Source organism: Triturus cristatus, chromosome 4_1 (assembly GCF_964204655.1).
Source record: "Triturus cristatus chromosome 4_1, aTriCri1.1, whole genome shotgun sequence".
Classification (NCBI taxonomy): Eukaryota; Metazoa; Chordata; class Amphibia; order Caudata; family Salamandridae; genus Triturus; species Triturus cristatus.
The window spans coordinates 135,240,704-135,248,203 of NC_140585.1; the positions used below are offsets into that span (position 1 = coordinate 135,240,704).

The 7,500-nt window shown below is 39.6% G+C and overlaps 1 non-coding gene across 1 annotated transcript; it reads right to left on the bottom strand.

Moving 5' to 3' along the window:
- Positions 1–6,963: 6,963 nt before the first annotated feature.
- TRNAR-UCG (transfer RNA arginine (anticodon UCG)) lies at positions 6,964–7,036 on the bottom strand. Its single transcript has one exon. It is a non-coding gene; the product is annotated as a tRNA-Arg (tRNA).
- Between the last annotated feature and the right edge of the window lie 464 nt (positions 7,037–7,500).

Genomic DNA, 7,500 nt, shown 5'->3' on the forward strand with positions numbered 1-7,500 from the left:
GAGAAATTGGAGAACCACTTTCGACTCCACACTTCTTCTTCACTTACTTCTTTTCTCAATATACTGGGCTTAGAAAATGGTATCAAGCCATCCTTATCATCAGCAGAACACGGAAAGAGGCACCAAGTCTCCTAACCAAGTTCAACCACACTCTGCAACTTAACCATTGCACTACAAATTAGGCAACGGGGGCATCAGCAAAGGCAGCCAATGTGCCGATCCTTTATACATTTTTTGTAGTACTTTTATTACTCGGAGGCAAATTCAGCACTTTAACTGCCCAAATCATACAGACTTTACACATGTAGCACTCTATGCACACATAGGCACACACCTTGCAGTTCTTCTACACACACTTAAGCTAAAAACCCATTCTGTCACGTCAAAATTCTGCAAACCTATTACATATTCAGTGCGTCGGCATAGAAGCACTTTTTAATGCCACTAAAATGCACAAGTAGTTAGACTGAAGATGCAACCTGAATGAGTTTACAGTATGTACTCCACTTTATTAATGATTAGTAATGAGAAAGTGAGGACTACAAGAGTATTGGAAAATACTTTTTCCACTCTGAATGTAAAGCAGATTGTGTGACCATTGGCCAAAAACGGCCACGAAGGGACTCGAACCCTCAATCTTCTGATCCGAAGTCAGACGCCTTATCCATTAGGCCACGCAGTTATCCGTCCACCTGAGATGATTTTTATCATGTAGGTGGTATGCATGGATGGAGAACATATTATTGAAAGGTATTCAGGTTTACATCCCATAGTGTTCTTTCAGCTCTTTTCGCTGGAAGCACTTTTTTGGAATCTATACATTGAGTATTTTAGGAGTACGATATGCTTTTGTTTTCCTTTTTGCATACAAACTTCTTTCCTCATGAGTTTAAAGCTCATTTGTATTCTCTACATAGCTCTGGAAGTTTCCAGACGTGGAGTGAAACTGTTTTGAAAGTAGGACAAATTGCTCCTTCCTGCATATGTTAATTTTTCACACTCACATAGGTTGTATACGTTTTTATGAATCCTGGCTTGACCTATTCAAGTAGCTGAAAGCCTGTCACCACCTCTAGAAACAAGATTCACACCAATCCAATTCAAATCATTTTTTCCAAAGGAATATGTTCTGGCCGGTCGAAAATGCATCTCACAAAAATAGGCATTTAAAAACATACTTTGCAGTTTCAGAACACTAACATGACTGTGAAGTGTACACAAGTAAAATGGGACCGTTTCAAAGTAACTAATCCCTCATAAACGTCTGAGAGGAAGCATGTAATAAATCTACCTAATTTTCTGGAAAAGATAGAGGGAGGATTTTTGTTATCACCTCAGATGGGACTCAAACCCACAATCCCTGGCTTAGGAGGCCAATGCCTTATCCATTAGGCCACTGAGGCACACATGCATAGCTCTTTTCTAGAGACATTATTTAAATGTATTTTATGGTCAGACACCGGTGTGTGCACACAGGGCATTTCTCACTTCTCTCTATAAGTAAACTTCCCATTTTCATCCTCTTCCATCCCCGACTTTAACGCTCTCTTCTATGCTATAATGGAGACTTTGCAATTTTAGCAAGTGGAGAGAAATTGGAGAACCACTTTCGACTCCACACTTCTTCTTCACTTACTTCTTTTCTCAATATACTGGGCTTAGAAAATGGTATCAAGCCATCCTTATCATCAGCAGGACACGGAAAGAGGCACCAAGTCTCCTAACCAAGTTCAACCACACTCTGCAACTTAACCATTGCACTACAAATTAGGCAACGGGGGCATCAGCAAAGGCAGCCAATGTGCCGATCCTTTATACATTTCTTGTAGTACTTTTCTTACTCGGAGGCAAAATCAGCACTTTAACTGCCCAAATCATACAGACTTTACACATGTACCACTCTATGCACACATAGGCACACACCTTGCAGTTCTTCTACACACACTTAAGCTAAAAACCCATTCTGTCACGTCAAAATTCTGCAAACCTATTACATATTCAGTGCGTCGGCATAGAAGCACTTTTTAATGCCACTAAAATGCACAAGTAGTTAGACTGAAGATGCAACCTGAATGAGTTTACAGTATGTACTCCACTTTATTAATGATTAGTAATGAGAAAGTGAGGACTACAAGAGTATTGGAAAAGACTTTTTCCACTCTGAATGTAAAGCAGATTGTGTGACCATTGGCCAAAAACGACCACAAAGGGACTCGAACCCTCAATCTTCTGATCCGAAGTCAGACGCCTTATCCATTTGGCCACGAGGTCATCCGCTCACCTGAGATGATTTTTATCATGTAGGTGGTATGCATGGATGGAGAACATATTATTAAAAAGGTATTCAGGTTTACATCCCATAGTGTTCTTTCAGCTCTTTTCTCTGGAAGCACTTTTTTGGAATCTATATATTGAGTATTTTATGAGTATGATATGCTTTTGTTTTCCTTTTTGCATACAAACCTCTTTCCTCATGCGTTTAAAGCTCATTTGTATTCTCTACATAGCTCTGGAAGTTTCCAGACATGGAGTGAAACTGTTTTGAAAGTAGGACAAATTGCTCCTTCCTGCATATGCTAATTTTTCACACTCACATAGGTTGTATACGTTTTATGAATCCTGGCTTGACCTATTCAAGTAGCTGAAAGCCTGTCACCACCTCTAGAAACAAGATTTACACCAATCCAATTCAAATCATTTTTTCCAAAGGAATATGTTCTGGCCGGTCGAAAATGCATCTCACAAAAATAGGCATTTAAAAATCTACTTTGCAGTTTCAGAACACTAACATGACTGTGAAGTGTACACAAGTAAAACGGGACAGTTTCAAAGTACCTAATCCCTCATAAACTTCTGAGAGGAAGCATGTAATAAATCTATCTAATTTTCTGGAAAAGAAAGAGGGAGGATTTTTGTTATCACCTCAGATGGGACTCAAACCCACAATCCCTGGCTTAGGAGGCCAGTACCTTATCCATTAGGCCACTGAGGCACACATGCATACCTCTTTTCTAGAGGCATTATTTAAATGTATTCTATGGTCAGACACCGGTGTGTGCAAACAGGGCATTTCTCACTTCTCTCTATAAGTAAACTTCCCATTTTCATCCTCTTCCATCCCCGACTTTAACACTCTCTTCTATGCTATAATGGAGACTTTGCAATTTTAGCAAGTGGAGAGAAATTGGAGAACCACTTTCGACTCCACACTTCTTCTTCACTTACTTCTTTTCTCAATATACTGGGCTTAGAAAATGGTATCAAGCCATCCTTTTCATCAGTAGGACACGGAAAGAGGCAGTAAGTCTCCTAACCAAGTTCAACCACACTCTGCAACTTAACCATTGCACTACAAATTAGGCAACGGGGGCATCAGCAAAGGCAGCCAATGTGCCGATCCTTTATACATTTTGTGTAGTACTTTTCTTACTCGGAGGCAAAATCAGCACTTTAACTGCCCAAATCATACAGATTTTACACATGTAGCACTCTATGCACACATAGGCACACACCTTGCAGTTCTTCTAATCACACTTAAGCTAAAAACCCATTCTGTCACGTCAAAATTCTGCAAACCTATTACATATTCAGTGCGTCGGCATAGAAGCACCTTTTAATGCCACTAAAATGCACAAGTAGTTAGACTGAAGATGCAACCTGAATGAGTTTACAGTATGTACTCCACTTTATTAATGATTAGTAAAGAGAAAGTGAGGACTACAAGAGTATTGGAAAATACTTTTTCCACTCTGAATGTAAAGCAGATTGTGTGACCATTGGCCAAAAATGACCACGAAGGGACTCGAACCCTCTATCTTCTGATCCAAAGTCAGACGCCTTATCCATTAGGCCACGCGGTCATCCGTCCACCTGAGATGATTTTTATCATGTAGGTGGTATGCATGGATGGAGAACATATTATTGAAAGGTATTGAGGTTTACATCCCATAGTGTTCTTTCAGCTCTTTTCGCTGGAAGCACTTTTTTGGAATCTATATATTGAGAATTTTATGAGTACGATATGCTTTTGTTTTCCCTTTTCCATACAAACCTCTTTCCTCATGAGTTTAAAGCTCATTTGTATTCTCTTCATAGCTCTGGAAGTTTCCAGACGTGGAGTGAAACTGTTTTGAAAGAAGGACAAATTGCTCCTTCCTGCATATGCTAATTTTTCACACTCACATAGGTTGTATAAGTTTTATGAATCCTGGCTTGACCTATTCAAGTAGCTGAAAGCCTGTCACCACCTCTAGAAACAAGATTCACACCAATCCAATTCAAATCATTTTTTCCAAAGGAATATGTTCTGGCCGGTCGAAAATGCATCTCACAAAAATAGGCATTTAAAAATATACTTTGCAGTTTCAGAACACTAACATGACTGTGAAGTGTACACAAGTAAAATGGGACCGTTTCAAAGTAACTAATCCCTCATAAACTTCTGAGAGGAAGCATGTAATAAATCTACCTAATTTTCTGGAAAAGATAGAGGGAGGATTTTTGTTATCACCTCAGATGGGACTCAAACCCACAATCCCTGGCTTAGGAGGCCAGTGCCTTATCCATTAGGCCACAGAGGCACACATGCATAGCTCTTTTCTAGATACATTATTTAAATGTATTCTATGGTCAGACACCGGTGTGTGCACACAGGGCATTTCTCACTTCTCTCTATAAGTAAACTTCCCATTTTCATCCTCTTCCATCCCCGACTTTAACGCTCTCTTCTATGCTATAATGGAGACTTTGCAATTTTAGCAAGTGGAGAGAAATTGGAGAACCACTTTCGACTCCACACTTCTTCTTCACTTACTTCTTTTCTCAATATACTGGGCTTAGAAAATGGTATCAAGCCATCCTTATCATCAGCAGGACACGGAAAGAGGCACCAAGTCTCCTAACCAAGTTCAACCACACTCTGCAACTTAACCATTGCACTACAAATTAGGCAACGGGGGCATCAGCAAAGGCAGCCAATGTGCCGATCCTTTAGACATTTTGTGTAGTACTTTTCTTACTCGAAGGCAAAATCAGCACTTTAACTGCCCACATCATACAGATTTTACCAATGTAGCACTCTATGCACACATAGGCACACACCTTGCAGTTCTTCTACACACACTTAAGCTAAAAACCCATTCTGTCACGTCAAAATTCTGCTAACCTATTACATATTCAGTGCGTCGGCATAGAAGCACTTTTTAATGCCACTAACATGCACAAGTAGTTAGACTGAAGATGCAACCGGAATGAGTTTACAGTATGTACTCCACTTTATTAATGATTAGTAATGAGAAAGTGAGGACTACAAGAGTATTGGAAAAGACTTTTTCCACTCTGAATGTAAAGCAGATTGTGTGACCATTGGCCAAAAATGACCACGAAGGGACTCGAACCCTCAATCTTCTTATCCGAAGTCAGACGCCTTATCCATTAGGCCACGCGGTTATCCGTTCACCTGAGATGATTTTTATCATGTAGGTGGTATGCATGGATGGAGAACATATTATTGAAAGGTATTCAGGTTTACATTCCATAGTGTTCTTTCAGCTCTTTTCGCTGGAAGCACTTTTTTGGAATCTATATATTGAGAATTTTATGAGTACGATATGCTTTTGTTTTCCTTTTTGCATGCAAACCTCTTTCCTCATGAGTTTAAAGCTCATTTGTATGCTCTACATAGCTCTGGACGTTTCCAGACGTGGAGTGAATCTGTTTTGAAAGCAGTACAAATTGCTCCTTCCTGCATATGCAAATTTTTCACACTCACATAGGTTGTATAAGTTTTATGAATCCTGGCTTGACCTATTCAAGTAGCTGAAAGCCTGTCACCACCTCTAGAAACAAGATTCACACCAATCCAATTCAAATCATTTTTTCCAAAGGAATATGTTCTGGCCGGTTTTAAATGCATCTCGCAAAAATAGGCATTTAAAAAAATACTTTGAAGTTTCAGAACACTAACATGACTGTGAAGTGTACACAAGTAAAATGGGACCGTTTCAAAGTACCTAATCCCTCATAAACTTCTGAGAGGAAGCATGTAATAAATCTACCTAATTTTCTGGAAAAGAAAGAGGGAGGATTTTTGTTATCACCTCAGATGGGTCTCGAACCCACAATCCCTGGCTTAGGAGGCCAGTGCCTTATCCTTTAGGCCACTGAGGCACACATGCATAGCTCTTTTCTCGAGACATTATTCAAATGTATTCTATGGTCAGACACCGGTGTGTGCACATAGGGCATTTCTCACTTCTCTCTATAAGTAAACTTCCCATTTTCATCCTCTTCCATCCCCGACTTTAACGCTCTCTTCTATGCTATAATGGAGACTTTGCAATTTTAGCAAGTGGAGAGAAATTGGAGAACCACTTTCGACTCCACACTTCTTCTTCACTTACTTCTTTTCTCAATATACTGGGCTTAGAAAATGGTATCAAGCCATCCTTATCATCAGCAGAACACGGAAAGAGGCACCAAGTCTCCTAACCAAGTTCAACCACACTTTGCAACTTAACCATTGCACTACAAATTAGGCAACGGGGGCATCAGCAAAGGCAGCCAATGTGCCGATCCTTTATACATTTTTTGTAGTACTTTTCTTACTCGGAGGCAAATTCAGCACTTTAACTGCCCAAATCATACAGACTTTACACATGTAGCACTCTATGCACACATAGGCACACACCTTGCAGTTCTTCTACACACACTTAAGCTAAAAACCCATTCTGTCACGTCAAAATTCTGCAAACCTATTACATATTCAGTGCGTCGGCATAGAAGCACTTTTTAATGCCACTAAAATGCACAAGTAGTTAGACTAAAGATGCAACCTGAATGAGTTTACAGTATGTACTCCACTTTATTAATGATTAGTAATGAGAAAGTGAGGACTACAAGAGTATTGGAAAATACTTTTTCCACTCTGAATGTAAAGCAGATTGTGTGACCATTGGCAAAAAACAACCACGAAGGGACTCGAACCCTCAATCTTCTGATCCGAAGTCAGACGCCTTATCCATTAGGCCACGCGGTCATCCGTTCACCTGAGATGATTTTTATCATGTAGGTGGTATGCATGGATGGAGAACATATTATTGAAAGGTATTCAGGTTTACATCCCATAGTGTTCTTTCAGCTCTTTTCGCTGGAAGCACTTTTTTGGAATCTATATATTGAGAATTTTATGAGTACGATATGCTTTTGTTTTCCTTTTTGCATACAAACCTCTTTCCTCATGAGTTTAAAGCTCATTTGTATTCTCTTCATAGCTCTGGAAGTTTCCAGACGTGGAGTGAAACTGTTTTGAAAGAAGGACAAATTGCTCCTTCCTGCATATGCTAATTTTTCACTCTCACATAGGTTGTATAAGTTTTATGAATCCTGGCTTGACCTATTCAAGTAGCTGAAAGCCTGTCACCACCTCTAGAAACAAGATTCACACCAATCCAATTCAAATCATTTTTTCCAAAGGAATATGTTCTGGCCGGTCGAAAATGC